Below are 15353 nucleotides of genomic sequence, written 5' to 3' on the forward strand. Positions count from 1 at the left end.
CTGTCCTGGAGGGAACATCTGTCCTGGAGGGAACACTGTCCTGGAGGGAACACTGTCTGGAGGGAACACTGTCCTGGAGGGAACACTGTCCTGGAGGGAACACTGTCCTGGAGGGAACACAGTCCTGGAGGGGAACACTAGTCCTGGAGGAACACGTGCTGGAGGGAACACTGTCCTGGAGGGAACACTGTCCTGGAGGGAACACTGTCCTGGAGGGAACACTGTCCTGGAGGGAACACTGTCCTGGAGGGAACACTGTCCTGGAGGGAACACTGTCCTGGAGGGAACACTGTCCTGGAGGGAACACAGTCCTGGAGGGAACACTGTGCTGGAGGGAACACAGTGCTGGAGGGAACACAGTGCTGGAGGGAACACTGTGCTGGAGGGAACACTGTGCTGGAGGGAACACTGTCCTGGAGGGAACACTGTCCTGGAGGGAACACTGTCCTGGAGGGAACACAGTGCTGGAGGGAACACAGTGCTGGAGGGAACACTGTCCTGGAGGGAACACTGTCCTGGAGGGAACACTGTCCTGGAGGGAACACTGTCCTGGAGGGAACACTGTCCTGGAGGGAACACTGTCCTGGAGGGAACACTGTCCTGGAGGGAACACTGTCCTGGAGGGAACACTGTCCTGGAGGGAACACTGTCCTGGAGGGAACACTGTCTTGGAGGGAACACTGTCCTGGAGGGAACACTGTCCTGGAGGGAACACAGTCCTGGAGGGAACACTGTCCTGGAGGGAACACTGTCCTGGAAGGAACACTGTGCTGGAGGGAACACTGTCCTGGAGGGAACACTGTCCTGGAGGGAACACTGTCCTGGAGAGAACACTGTCCTGGAGAGAACACTGTCCTGGAGGGAACACTGTCCTGGAGGGAACACTGTCCTGGAGGGAACACTGTCCTGGAGGGAACACAGTGCTGGAGGGAACACTGTCCTGGAGGGAACACAGTCCTGGAGGGAACACTGTCCTGGAGGGAACACTGTCCTGGAGGGAACACTGTCCTGGAGGGAACACTGTCCTGGAGGGAACACTGTCCTGGAGGGAACACTGTGCTGGAGGGAACACTGTCCTGGAGGGAACACTGTCCTGGAGGGAACACTGTCCTGGAGAGAACACTGTCCTGGAGAGAACACTGTCCTGGAGGGAACACTGTCCTGGAGGGAACACAGTCATGGAGGGAACACTGTCCTGGAGGGAACACTGTCCTGGAGGGAACACTGTCCTGGAGGGAACACTGTCCTGGAGGGAACACTGTCCTTGAGGGAACACTGTGCTGGAGGGAACACAGTCCTGGAGGGAACACTGTCCTGGAGGGAACACTGTCCTGGAGGGAACACTGTCCTGGAGGGAACACTGTCCTGGAGGGAACACAGTCCTGGAGGGAACACTGTCCTGGAGGGAACACTGTCCTGGAGGGAACACTGTCCTGGAGGGAACACTGTCCTGGAGGGAACACTGTCCTGGAGGGAACACAGTGCTGGAGGGAACACTGTCCTGGAGGGAACACTGTGCTGGAGGGAACACTGTCCTGGAGGGAACACAGTCCTGGAGGGAACACTGTCCTGGAGGGAACACTGTGCTGGAGGGAACACTGTCCTGGAGGGAACGCAGTGCTGGAGGGAACACTGTCCTGGAGGGGAACACTGTCCTGGAGGGAACACTGTCCTGGAGGGAACACAGTCCTGGAGGGAACACTGTCCTGGAGGGAACACTAGTGCTGGAGGGAACACTGTCCTGGAGGGAACACTGTGCTGGAGGGAACACTGTCCTGGAGGGAACACTGTGCTGGAGGGAACACTGTCCTGGAGGGAACACTGTGCTGGAGGGAACACTGTCCTGGAGGGAGCACTGTGCTGGAGGGAACACTGTCCTGGAGGGAACACTGTGCTGGAGGGAACACTGTGCTGGAGGGAACACTGTCCTGGAGGGAACACTGTCCTGGAGGGAACACTGTCCTGGAGGGAACACTGTCCTGGAGGGAACACTGTCCTGGAGGGAACACATGTCCTGGAGGGAACACTGTCCTGGAGGGAACACTGTCCTGGAGGGAACACAGTCCTGGAGGGAAACACAGTCCTGGAGGGAACACTGTCCTGGAGGGAACACAGTCCTGGAGGGAACACAGTCCTGGAGGGAACACTGTCCTGGAGGGAACACAGTCCTGGAGGGAACACAGTCCTGGAGGGAACACTGTCCTGGAGGGAACACTGTCCTGGAGGGAACACTGTCCTGGAGGGAACACTGTCCTGGAGGGAACACTGTCCTGGAGGGAACACTGTCCTGGAGGGAACACTGTCCTGGAGGGAACACTGTCCTGGAGGGAACACTGTCCTGGAGGGAACACTGTCCTGGAGGGAACACTGTCCTGGAGGGAACACTGTCCTGGAGGGAACACTGTCCTGGAGGGAACACTGTCCTGGAGGGAACACTGTCCTGGAGGGAACACTGTCCTGGAGGGAACACTGTCCTGGAGGGAACACTGTCCTGGAGGGAACACTGTCCTGGAGGGAACACTGTCCTGGAGGGAACACAGTGCTGGAGGGAACACTGTCCTGGAGGGAACACAGTGCTGGAGGGAACACTGTGCTGGAGGGAACACTGTGCTGGAGGGAACACTGTCCTGGAGGGAACACTGTCCTGGAGGGAACACTGTCCTGGAGGGAACACTGTCCTGGAGGGAACACTGTCCTGGAGGGAACACTGTCTTGGAGGGAACACTGTCCTGGAGGGAACACTGTCCTGGAGGGAACACTGTCCTGGAGGGAACACTGTCCTGGAGGGAACACAGTCCTGGAGGGAACACAGTCCTGGAGGGAACACAGTGCTGGAGGGAACACTGTCCCTGGAGGGAACACTGTCCTGGAGGGAAACACTGTCCTGGAGGGAACACTGTCCTGGAGGGAACACTGTCCTGGAGGGAACACTGTCCTGGAGGGAACACAGTCCTGGAGGGAACACTGTGCTGGAGGGAACACAGTGCTGGAGGGAACACAGTGCTGGAGGGAACACTGTGCTGGAGGGAACACTGTGCTGGAGGGAACACTGTGCTGGAGGGAACACTGTCCTGGAGGGAACACTGTCCTGGAGGGAACACAGTGCTGGAGGGAACACTGTCCTGGAGGGAACACTGTCCTGGAGGGAACACTGTCCTGGAGGGAACACTGTCCTGGAGGGAACACTGTCCTGGAGGGAACACTGTCCTGGAGGGAACACTGTCCTGGAGGGAACACTGTCCTGGAGGGAACACTGTCCTGGAGGGAACACTGTCCTGGAGGGAACACTGTCCTGGAGGGAACACTGTCCTGGAGGGAACACTGTCCTGGAGGGAACACAGTCCTGGAGGGAACACTGTCCTGGAGGGAACACTGTCCTGGAGGGAACACTGTGCTGGAGGGAACACTGTCCTGGAGGGAACACTGTCCTGGAGGGAACACTGTCCTGGAGGGAACACTGTCCTGGAGGGAACACTGTCCTGGAGGGAACACTGTCCTGGAGGGAACACAGTGCTGGAGGGAACACAGTCCTGGAGGGAACACTGTCCTGGAGGGAACACTGTCCTGGAGGGAACACTGTCCTGGAGGGAACACTGTCCTGGAGGGAACACTGTCCTGGAGGGAACACTGTGCTGGATGGAACACTGTCCTGGAGGGAACACTGTCCTGGAGGGAACACTGTCCTGGAGAGAACACTGTCCTGGAGAGAACACTGTCCTGGAGGGAACACTGTCCTGGAGGGAACACAGTCATGGAGGGAACACTGTCATGGAGGGAACACTGTCCTGGAGGGAACACTGTCCTGGAGGGAACACTGTCCTGGAGGGAACACTGTCCTGGAGGGAACACTGTCCTTGAGGGAACACTGTGCTGGAGGGAACACAGTCCTGGAGGGAACACTGTCCTGGAGGGAACACTGTCCTGGAGGGAACACTGTCCTGGAGGGAACACTGTCCTGGAGGGAACACAGTCCTGGAGGGAACACTGTCCTGGAGGGAACACTGTCCTGGAGGGATCACTGTCCTGGAGGGAACACTGTCCTGGAGGGAACACAGTGCTGGAGGGAACACTGTCCTGGAGGGAACACTGTGCTGGAGGGAACACTGTCCTGGAGGGAACACAGTCCTGGAGGGAACACTGTCCTGGAGGGAACACTGTGCTGGAGGGAACACTGTCCTGGAGGGAACGCAGTGCTGGAGGGAACACTGTCCTGGAGGGAACACTGTCCTGGAGGGAACACTGTCCTGGAGGGAACACAGTCCTGGAGGGAACACTGTCCTGGAGGGAACACTGTGCTGGAGGGAACACTGTCCTGGAGGGAACACTGTGCTGGAGGGAACACTGTCCTGGAGGGAACACTGTGCTGGAGGGAACACTGTCCTGGAGGGAACACTGTGCTGGAGGGAACACTGTCCTGGAGGGAACACTGTGCTGGAGGGAACACTGTCCTGGAGGGAACACTGTCCTGGAGGGAACACTGTCCTGGAGGGAACACTGTCCTGGAGGGAACACTGTGCTGGAGGGAACACTGTCCTGGAGGGAACACTGTCCTGGAGGGAACACTGTCCTGGAGGGAACACTGTGCTGGAGGGAACACTGTCCTGGAGGGAACACTGTCCTGGAGGGAACACTGTCCTGGAGGGAACACAGTCCTGGAGGGAACACTGTCCTGGAGGGAACACAGTGCTGGAGGGAACACTGTCCTGGAGGGAACACTGTCCTGGAGGGAACACTGTCCTGGAGGGAACACAGTCCTGGAGGGAACACTGTCCTGGAGGGAACACTGTGCTGGAGGGAACACTGTCCTGGAGGGAACGCAGTGCTGGAGGGAACACTGTCCTGGAGGGAACACTGTCCTGGAGGGAACACAAACTACTATAAAAGGCTGTATGAAAAATAAGATGGTCAGGGAACCATTAAAGTCTCCTAACGATCACTAAGACTTGGGCTCGGCAATGGATTTCTTAATCACCAGATGATAGTTACCCGGTGACAGCGGACCAGTAGCAGCCGTGGGGGCGCTCTCCTCCACCAATAAGAACCCCGGGTTACTCCCCCACGGGATGAAGGGACCAGTAGCAGCCGTGGGGGCGCCCTCCTCCACCAATAAGAACCCCGGGTTACTCCCCCACGGGATGAAGGGACCAGTAGCAGCCGTGGGGGCGCCCTCCTCCACCAATAAGAACCCCGGGTTACTCCCCCACGGGATGAAGGGACCAGTAGCAGCCGTGGGGGCGCCCTCCTCCACCAATAAGAACCCCGGGTTACTCCCCCACGGGATGAAGGGACCAGTAGCAGCCGTGGGGGCGCCCTCCTCCACCAATAAGAACCCCGGGTTACTCCCCCACGGGATGAAGGGACCAGTAGCAGCCGTGGGGGCGCCCTCCTCCACCAATAAGAACCCCGGGTTACTCCCCCACGGGATGAAGGGACCAGTAGCAGCCGTGGGGGCGCCCTCCTCCACCAATAAGAACCCCGGGTTACTCCCCCACGGGATGAAGGGACCAGTAGCAGCCGTGGGGGCGCCCTCCTCCACCAATAAGAACCCCGGGTTACTCCCCCACGGGATGAAGGGACCAGTAGCAGCCGTGGGGGCGCCCTCCTCCACCAATAAGAACCCCGGGTTACTCCCCCACGGGATGAAGGGACCAGTAGCAGCCGTGGGGGCGCCCTCCTCCACCAATAAGAACCCCGGGTTACTCCCCCACGGGATGAAGGGACCAGTAGCAGCCGTGGGGGCGCCCTCCTCCACCAATAAGAACCCCGGGTTACTCCCCCACGGGATGGCGCTCTCCTCCACCAATAAGAACCCCGGGTTACTCCCCCACGGGATGAAGGGACCAGTAGCAGCCGTGGGGGCGCCCTCCTCCACCAATAAGAACCCCGGGTTACTCCCCCACGGGATGAAGGGACCAGTAGCAGCCGTGGGGGCGCCCTCCTCCACCAATAAGAACCCCGGGTTACTCCCCCACGGGATGAAGGGACCAGTAGCAGCCGTGGGGGCGCCCTCCTCCACCAATAAGAACCCCGGGTTACTCCCCCACGGGATGAAGGGACCAGTAGCAGCCGTGGGGGCGCCCTCCTCCACCAATAAGAACCCCGGGTTACTCCCCCACGGGATGGCGCTCTCCTCCACCAATAAGAACCCCGGGTTACTCCCCCACGGGATGGCGCTCTCCTCCACCAATAAGAACCCCGGGTTACTCCCCCACGGGATGGCGCTCTCCTCCACCAATAAGAACCCCGGGTTACTCCCCCACGGGATGAAGGGACCAGTAGCAGCCGTGGGGGCGCCCTCCTCCACCAATAAGAACCCCGGGTTACTCCCCCACGGGATGAAGGGACCAGTAGCAGCCGTGGGGGCGCCCTCCTCCACCAATAAGAACCCCGGGTTACTCCCCCACGGGATGAAGGGACCAGTAGCAGCCGTGGGGGCGCCCTCCTCCACCAATAAGAACCCCGGGTTACTCCCCCACGGGATGAAGGGACCAGTAGCAGCCGTGGGGGCGCCCTCCTCCACCAATAAGAACCCCGGGTTACTCCCCCACGGGATGAAGGGACCAGTAGCAGCCGTGGGGGCGCCCTCCTCCACCAATAAGAACCCCGGGTTACTCCCCCACGGGATGAAGGGACCAGTAGCAGCCGTGGGGGCGCCCTCCTCCACCAATAAGAACCCCGGGTTACTCCCCCACGGGATGAAGGGACCAGTAGCAGCCGTGGGGGCGCCCTCCTCCACCAATAAGAACCCCGGGTTACTCCCCCACGGGATGAAGGGACCAGTAGCAGCCGTGGGGGCGCCCTCCTCCACCAATAAGAACCCCGGGTTACTCCCCCACGGGATGAAGGGACCAGTAGCAGCCGTGGGGGCGCCCTCCTCCACCAATAAGAACCCCGGGTTACTCCCCCACGGGATGGCGCCCTCCTCCACCAATAAGAACCCCGGGTTACTCCCCCACGGGATGGCGCCCTCCTCCACCAATAAGAACCCCGGGTTACTCCCCCACGGGATGAAGGGTTATAGTTTTCAATTAAACTCCAAGCTAACTTTTCCTCGTCTTTCCGAGTGACTTGAAGATGTGACTTTTGTTTATGAGTGTCTTGCTGGATGGGGCGACGTCACGCACGCACGCACGCACGCACGCACGCTCGCACGCACGCACGCACACACACGCACACGCACACGCACACACCTTAGATGTCTTCACCTTAGAACAAGGAGAAATTCCAGAGGTAAGTGAGGGAATAGCTAACCAGGAACCACTGGAAGAGTTTGAGATTACCAGCGGGGAAGTAAGGAAGTGTTTACTAGAGTTGGACGTGACGAAGGCTATAGGCCCAGATGGAATCTCCCCTTGGGTTCTAAAGGAAGGAGCAAGAGAACTGAGCCTACCACTCTCCATAGTGTATAACAAATCACTGGCAACAGGGGAACTGCCAGATATTTGGAAAGCAGCTAACGTAGTCCCGATATACAAGAAAGGGGATAGACAGGAGGCACTGAACTACAGGCCAGTGTCCCTAACCTGCATACCATGCAAGCTGATGGAGAAGATTGTTTCGAAAAAAACTAGTGGAGCACCTGGAGCGAAGGAACTTTGTAACACAGCATCAACATGGTTTCAGGGATGGCAGGTCCTGCCTCACAGGGTTACTAGAATTCTACGACCAGGCAACAAAAATAAGGCAAGAAAGAGAAGGGTGGGAAGACTGCATATTTTTGGATTGTCAGGAAGCCTTTAACACAGTGCCACACAAGAGGCTAGTGCGAAAGTTGGAGACGCAGGCTGGAGTGAAAGGGAAGGTACTCCGGTGGATAGAGGAGTACCTAAGTAACAGGAGACAACGAGTCTGTGTGAGGGGTGAGGTCTCAGATTGGCGAGACGTTACAGGTGGAGTCTCGCAGGGGTCAGTCCTTGGACCTATACTGTTTCTGATATATGTAAATGATCTCCCAGAGGGTATAGATTCGTTCCTCTCAATGTTTGCCGACGATGCAAAAATTATGAGGAGGATTGAAACAGAGGATGATAGTATGCTACAAGATGTCCTAGATAGACTGAGTGAATGGTCCAACAAATGGCTGTTGAAGTCCAACCCGAGTAAATGCAAAGTAATGAAACTAGGCAGTGGAAACAGGAGGCCAGACACAGGATACAGAATAGGAGATGAAGTACTTAATGAAACAGACAGAGAGAAAGATCTAGGAGTTGATATCACACCAAACCTGTCTCCTGAAGCCCACATAAAGAGAATAACATCGGCGGCATATGCGAGGCTGGCTAACATCAGAACAGCGTTCAGGAACCTGTGTAAGGAATCATTCAGAATCTTGTACACCACATATGTAAGACCAATCCTGGAGTATGCGGCCCCAGCATGGAGCCCGTACCTTGTCAAGCACAAGACGAAGCTGGAAAAAGTCCAAAGGTATGCTACTAGACTAGTCCCAGAACTAAGAGGCATGAGTTATGAGGAAAGGCTGCGGGAAATGCACCTTACGACACTGGAAGACAGAAGAGTATGGGGGGACATGATCACAACCTACAAAATCCTCAGGGGAATCGACCGGGTAAACAAGGATGAACTATTCAACACTGGTGGGACGCGAACAAGGGGACACAGGTGGAAGCTGAGTACCCAAATGAGCCACAGAGACATTAGAAAGAAATTTTTCAGTGTCAGAGTAGTTAGTAAATGGAATGCATTAGGAAGTGATGTGGTGGAGGCTGACTCCATACACAGTTTCAAATGTAGATATGATAGAGCCCAGTAGGCTCAGGAACCTGTACACCTGTTGATTGACAGTTGAGAGGCGGAACCAAAGAGCCAGAGCTCAACCCCCGCAAGCACAACTAGGTGAGAATACACACAGACGTGACCAACGGTGCCCTGTGAGTGTACAGAGCGAGGGGGGGCGAGGTACAGTGAAGGGTTACTGAGGTCTGCACATTGGAAAGTAAAGTGACAATACTGGGTGAATGAAGAAATTGGAAAGTCAAGACTTTGAAGACGAAACACTCTCTGCTTAAGGTAGTCTAGCAGTGAGTGACACGGGAAGAGTAACTAGGTGGAGGAGCAGCATAGAGTAACTAGGTGGAGGAGCAGCATGGAGGAACTAGGTGGAGGAGCAGCATGGAGTAACTAGGTGGAGGAGCAGCATGGAAGAACTAGGTGGAGGAGCAGCATGGAGTAACTAGGTGGAGGAGCAGCATGGAGGAACTAGGTGGAGGAGCAGCATGGAGTAACTAGGTGGAGGAGCAGCATGGAGTAACTAGGTGGAGGAGCAGCATGGAGGAACTAGGTGGAGGAGCAGCATGGAGGAACTAGGTGGAGGAGCAGCATAGAGTAACTAGGTGGAGGAGCAGCATGGAGTAACTAGGTGGAGGAGCAGCATGGAGTAACTAGGTGGAGGAGCAGCATGGAGTAACTAGGTGGAGGAGCAGCATAGAGTAACTAGGTGGAGGAGCAGCATGGAGAAACTAGGTGGAGGAGCAGCATGGAAGAACTAGGTGGAGGAGCAGCATGGAGTAACTAGGTGGAGGAGCAGCATGGAGTAACTAGGTGGAGGAGCAGCATGGAGTAACTAGGTGGAGGAGCAGCATGGAGTAACTAGGTGGAGGAGCAGCATGGAGTAACTAGGTGGAGGAGCAGCATAGAGTAACTAGGTGGAGGAGCAGCATAGAGTAACTAGGTGGAGGAGCAGCATGGAGTAACTAGGTGGAGGAGCAGCATAGAGTAACTAGGTGGAGGAGCAGCATGGAGTAACTAGGTGGAGGAGCAGCATGGAGTAACTAGGTGGAGGAGCAGCATAGAGTAACTAGGTGGAGGAGCAGCATGGAGTAACTAGGTGGAGGAGCAGCATAGAGTAACTAGGTGGAGGAGCAGCATGGAGTAACTAGGTGGAGGAGCAGCATAGAGTAACTAGGTGGAGGAGCAGCATAGAGTAACTAGGTGGAGGAGCAGCATAGAGTAACTAGGTGGAGGAGCAGCATGGAGGAACTAGGTGGAGGAGCAGCATAGAGTAACTAGGTGGAGGAGCAGCATGGAAGAACTAGGTGGAGGAGCAGCATGGAGTAACTAGGTGGAGGAGCAGCATGGAGTAACTAGGTGGAGGAGCAGCATGGAAGAACTAGGTGGAGGAGCAGCATGGAGTAACTAGGTGGAGGAGCAGCATGGAGGAACTAGGTGGAGGAGCAGCATGGAGTAACTAGGTGGAGGAGCAGCATGGAGTAACTAGGTGGAGGAGCAGCATTGAGTAACTAGGTGGAGGACAAGCATGGAGGAACTAGGTGGAGGAGCAGCATGGAGGAACTAGGTGGAGGAGCAGCATGGAGTAACTAGGTGGAGGAGCAGCATAGAGTAACTAGGTGGAGGAGCAGCATGGAGTAACTAGGTGGAGGAGCAGCATGGAGTAACTAGGTGGAGGAGCAGCATGGAGTAACTAGGTGGAGGAGCAGCATGGAGTAACTAGGTGGAGGAGCAGCATGGAGGAACCCACAATGGGAGGAGGAGAGAGTGTTGTAGAGAGAGGTTTGGGTCAGTGGGAAGAGTGGAGTAAACTGTGGGTGGAGGAGATCATCTGGGAACAGTACAAGTACTTGGACACAACATGGCAGAGTGAGATGACCAAACACAACCACTGGATACACGGATATTATAAAGCAGAAATTAGGAAGATGGAAAGAGTGGGTGGCAGGAATGGAAAGATTAGAGAGAAGAGTAAATAACTTATCAGTCATAGCTGAGGGGGGGGGGGGTGGATAATACTAGCCACTGGAGCGGAGGAAGGATGAACCTCTGGGGTAGTGAGCAAGCTGGGGAAGGATAGGCAGGCCAGACTGCAACAGCTAGAGGACAGATTGGAAAGATTACGAAGCTGCTCACGAATGGTGAGGTGATTTCTCATCTCATATGGTGATGAGAAACGAGAAAGAGAGAGCAGGCGGCACAATACATCACGAGACAATGAAGCAGTGATGAGAGAGATGATGACAAGGAACTACACAACTATAGAGCAACACTAACACAGGAGCTACTAGAGGAACGCCATGCCTCCACAACACGAGAGGACACAACATGGAAGACTAGAGCTCGGAGACATGTTGAGATGTTATCATACTGACCGAGCGATGACCGAGGTTGTGATATCACACCTCGCTGGACCATACACTCAGAATACACCACACTGGACCATACACTCAGAATACACCACACTGGGTCATACACTCAGAATACACCACACTGGACCATACACTCAGAATACACCACACTGGGTCATACACTCAGAATACACCACACTGGACCATACACTCAGAATACACCACACAGGACCATACACTCAGAATACACCACACTGGGTCATACACTCAGAATACACCACACTAAACCATACACTCAGAATACACCACACTGGGTCATACACTCAGAATACACCACACTGGACCATACACTCAGAATACACCACACTGGACCATACACTCAGAATACACCACACAGGACAATACACTCAGAATACACCACACTGGACCATACACTCAGAATACACCACACTGGACCATACACTCAGAATACACCTCGCTGGACCATACACTCAGAATACACCACATTGGACCATACACTCAGAATACACCACACTGGACCATACACTCAGAATACACCACACTGGACCATACACTCAGAATACACCACACAGGACAATACACTCAGAATACACCACACTGGACCATACACTCAGAATACACCACACTGGGTCATACACTCAGAATACACCACACTGGACCATACACTCAGAATACACCACACTGGGTCATACACTCAGAATACACCACACTGGGTCATACACTCAGAATACACCACACAGGACCATACACTCAGAATACACCACACTGGACCATACACTCAGAATACACCACACTGGGTCATACACTCAGAATACACCACACTGGGTCATACACTCAGAATACACCACACTGGACCATACACTCAGAATACACCACACTGGGTCATACACTCAGAATACACCACACTGGACCATACACTCAGAATACACCACACTGGGTCATACACTCAGAATACACCACACTGGACCATACACTCAGAATACACCACACAGGACCATACACTCAGAATACACCACACAGGACCATACACTCAGAATACACCACACAGGACCATACACTCAGAATACACCACACTGGGTCATACACTCAGGATACAACACACTGGACCATACACTCAGAATACACCACACTGGGTCATACACTCAGAATACAACACACTGGACCATACACTCAGAATACACCACACTGGGTCATACACTCAGAATACAACACACTGGACCATACACTCAGAATACACCACACAGGACAATACACTCAGAATACACCACACAGGACAATACACTCAGAATACACCACACTGGACCATACACTCAGAATACACCACACTGGACCATACACTCAGAATACACCACACTGGACAATACACTCAGAATACACCACACAGGACAATACACTCAGAATACACCACACTGGACCATACACTCAGAATACACCACACTGGACCATACACTCAGAATACACCACACTGGACCATACACTCAGAATACACCACACTGGACCATTCACTCAAAATACACCACACTGGACCATACACTCAGAATACACCACACTGGACCATACACTCAGAATACACCACACAGGACCATACACTCAGAACACACCACACTGGACCATACACTCAGAACACACCACATTGGACCATACACTCAGAATACACCACACTAGACCATTCACTCAGAATACACCACACTGGACCATACACTCAGAATACACCACACTAGACCATTCACTCAGAATACACCACACTGGACCATACACTCAGAATACACCACACTGGACCATACACTCAGAATACACCACACTGGACCATACACTCAGAATACACCACACTGGATCATACACTCAGAATACACCACACTGGACCATACACTCAGAATACACCACACAGGACAATACACTCAGAATACACCACACTGGACCATACACCCAGAATACACCACACTGGACCATACACTCAGAATACACCACACTGGACCATACACTCAGAATACACCACACAGGACAATACACTCAGAATACACCACACTGGACCATACACTCAGAATACACCACATTGGACCATACACTCAGAATACACCACACAGGACAATACACTCAGAATACACCACACTGGACCATACACTCAGAATACACCACATTGGACCATACACTCAGAATACACCACATTGGACCATACACTCAGAATACACCACACTGGACCATACACTCAGAATACACCACACTGGACCATACACTCAGAATACACCACACTGGACCATCCACTCAGAATACACCACACTGGACCATACACTCAGAATACACCACACTGGACCATACACTCAGAATACACCACACTGGACCATACACTCAGAATACACCACACAGGACAATACACTCAGAATACACCACACTGGACCATACACTCAGAATACACCACACTGGGACCATACACTCAGAATACACCACACATGGACCATACACTCAGAATACACCACACTGGACCATACACTCAGAATACACCACACTGGACCATACACTCAGAATACACCACACTGGACCATACACTCAGATACACCACACTGGACCATACACTCAGAATACACCACACTGGACCATACACTCAGAATACACCACACTGGACCATACACTCAGAATACACCACACTGGGTCATACACTCAGAATACACCACACTGGACCATACACTCAGAATTACACCACACTGGGTCATACACTCAGAATAACACCACATGGACCATACACTCAGAATACACCACACAGGACCATACACTCAGAATACACCACACAGGACCATACACTCAGAATACACCACACAGGGACCATACCCTCAGAATACACCACACTGGGTCATACACTCAGATACAACACACTGGACCCATACACCTCAGAATACACCACACTGGGCATACACTCAGAATACACCACACTGGACCATACACTCAGAATACACCCACACTGGTCATACACTCAGAATACAACACACTGGACCCATACACTCAGAATACACCACACATGGACAAATACACTCAGAATACACCACACAGGACAATACACTCAGAATACACCACACTGAGACCATACACTCAGAATACACCACACTGGACCACTACACTCAGAATACACCAACACTGGACCATTACACTCAGAATACACCACACTGACAACAGGACAAACACTACATACACTCAGAATACACCACACTGGACCCTCCAACTCAGGAATACACCACACTGGACCATACACTCAGAATACACCACATTGGACCATACACTCAGAATACACCACACTGGACCATACACTCAGAATACACCACACTGGACCATACACTCAGAATACACCACACTGGACCATCCACTCAGAATACCACACTGGACCATACACTCAGAATACACCACACTGGACCATACACTCAGAATACACCACACTGGACCATACACTCAGAATACACCACACAGGACAATACACTCAGAATACACCACACTGGACCATACACTCAGAATACACCACATTGGACCATACACTCAGAATACACCACACTGGACCATACACTCAGAATACACCACACTGGACCATACACTCAGAATACACCACACTGAACCATACACTCAGAATACACCACACTGGACCATACACTCAGAATACACCACACTGGACCATACACTCAGAATACACCACACTGGACCATACACTCAGAATACACCACACTGGACCATACACTCAGAATACACCACACTGGACCATACACTCAGAATACACCACACAGGACCATACACTCAGAATACACCACACAGGACAATACACTCAGAATACACCACACTGGTCCATACACTCAGAATACACCACACTGGACCATACCCTCAGAATACACCACACAGGACAATACACTCAGAATACACCACACTGGACCATACACCCAGAATACACCACACTGGACCATACACTCAGAATACACCACACTGGACCATACACTCAGAATACACCACACAGGACAATACACTCAGAATACACCACACTGGACCATACACTCAGAATACACCACATTGGACCATACACTCAGAATACACCACACAGGACAATACACTCAGAATACACCACACTGGACCATACACTCAGAATACACCACATTGGACCATACACTCAGAATACACCACACTGGACCATACACTCAGAATACACCACACTGGACCATACACTCAGAATACACCACACTGGACCATCCACTCAGAATACACCAC

This window comes from Procambarus clarkii, chromosome 62 (genome assembly GCF_040958095.1).
Source record: "Procambarus clarkii isolate CNS0578487 chromosome 62, FALCON_Pclarkii_2.0, whole genome shotgun sequence".
Taxonomy (NCBI): domain Eukaryota; kingdom Metazoa; phylum Arthropoda; class Malacostraca; order Decapoda; family Cambaridae; genus Procambarus; species Procambarus clarkii.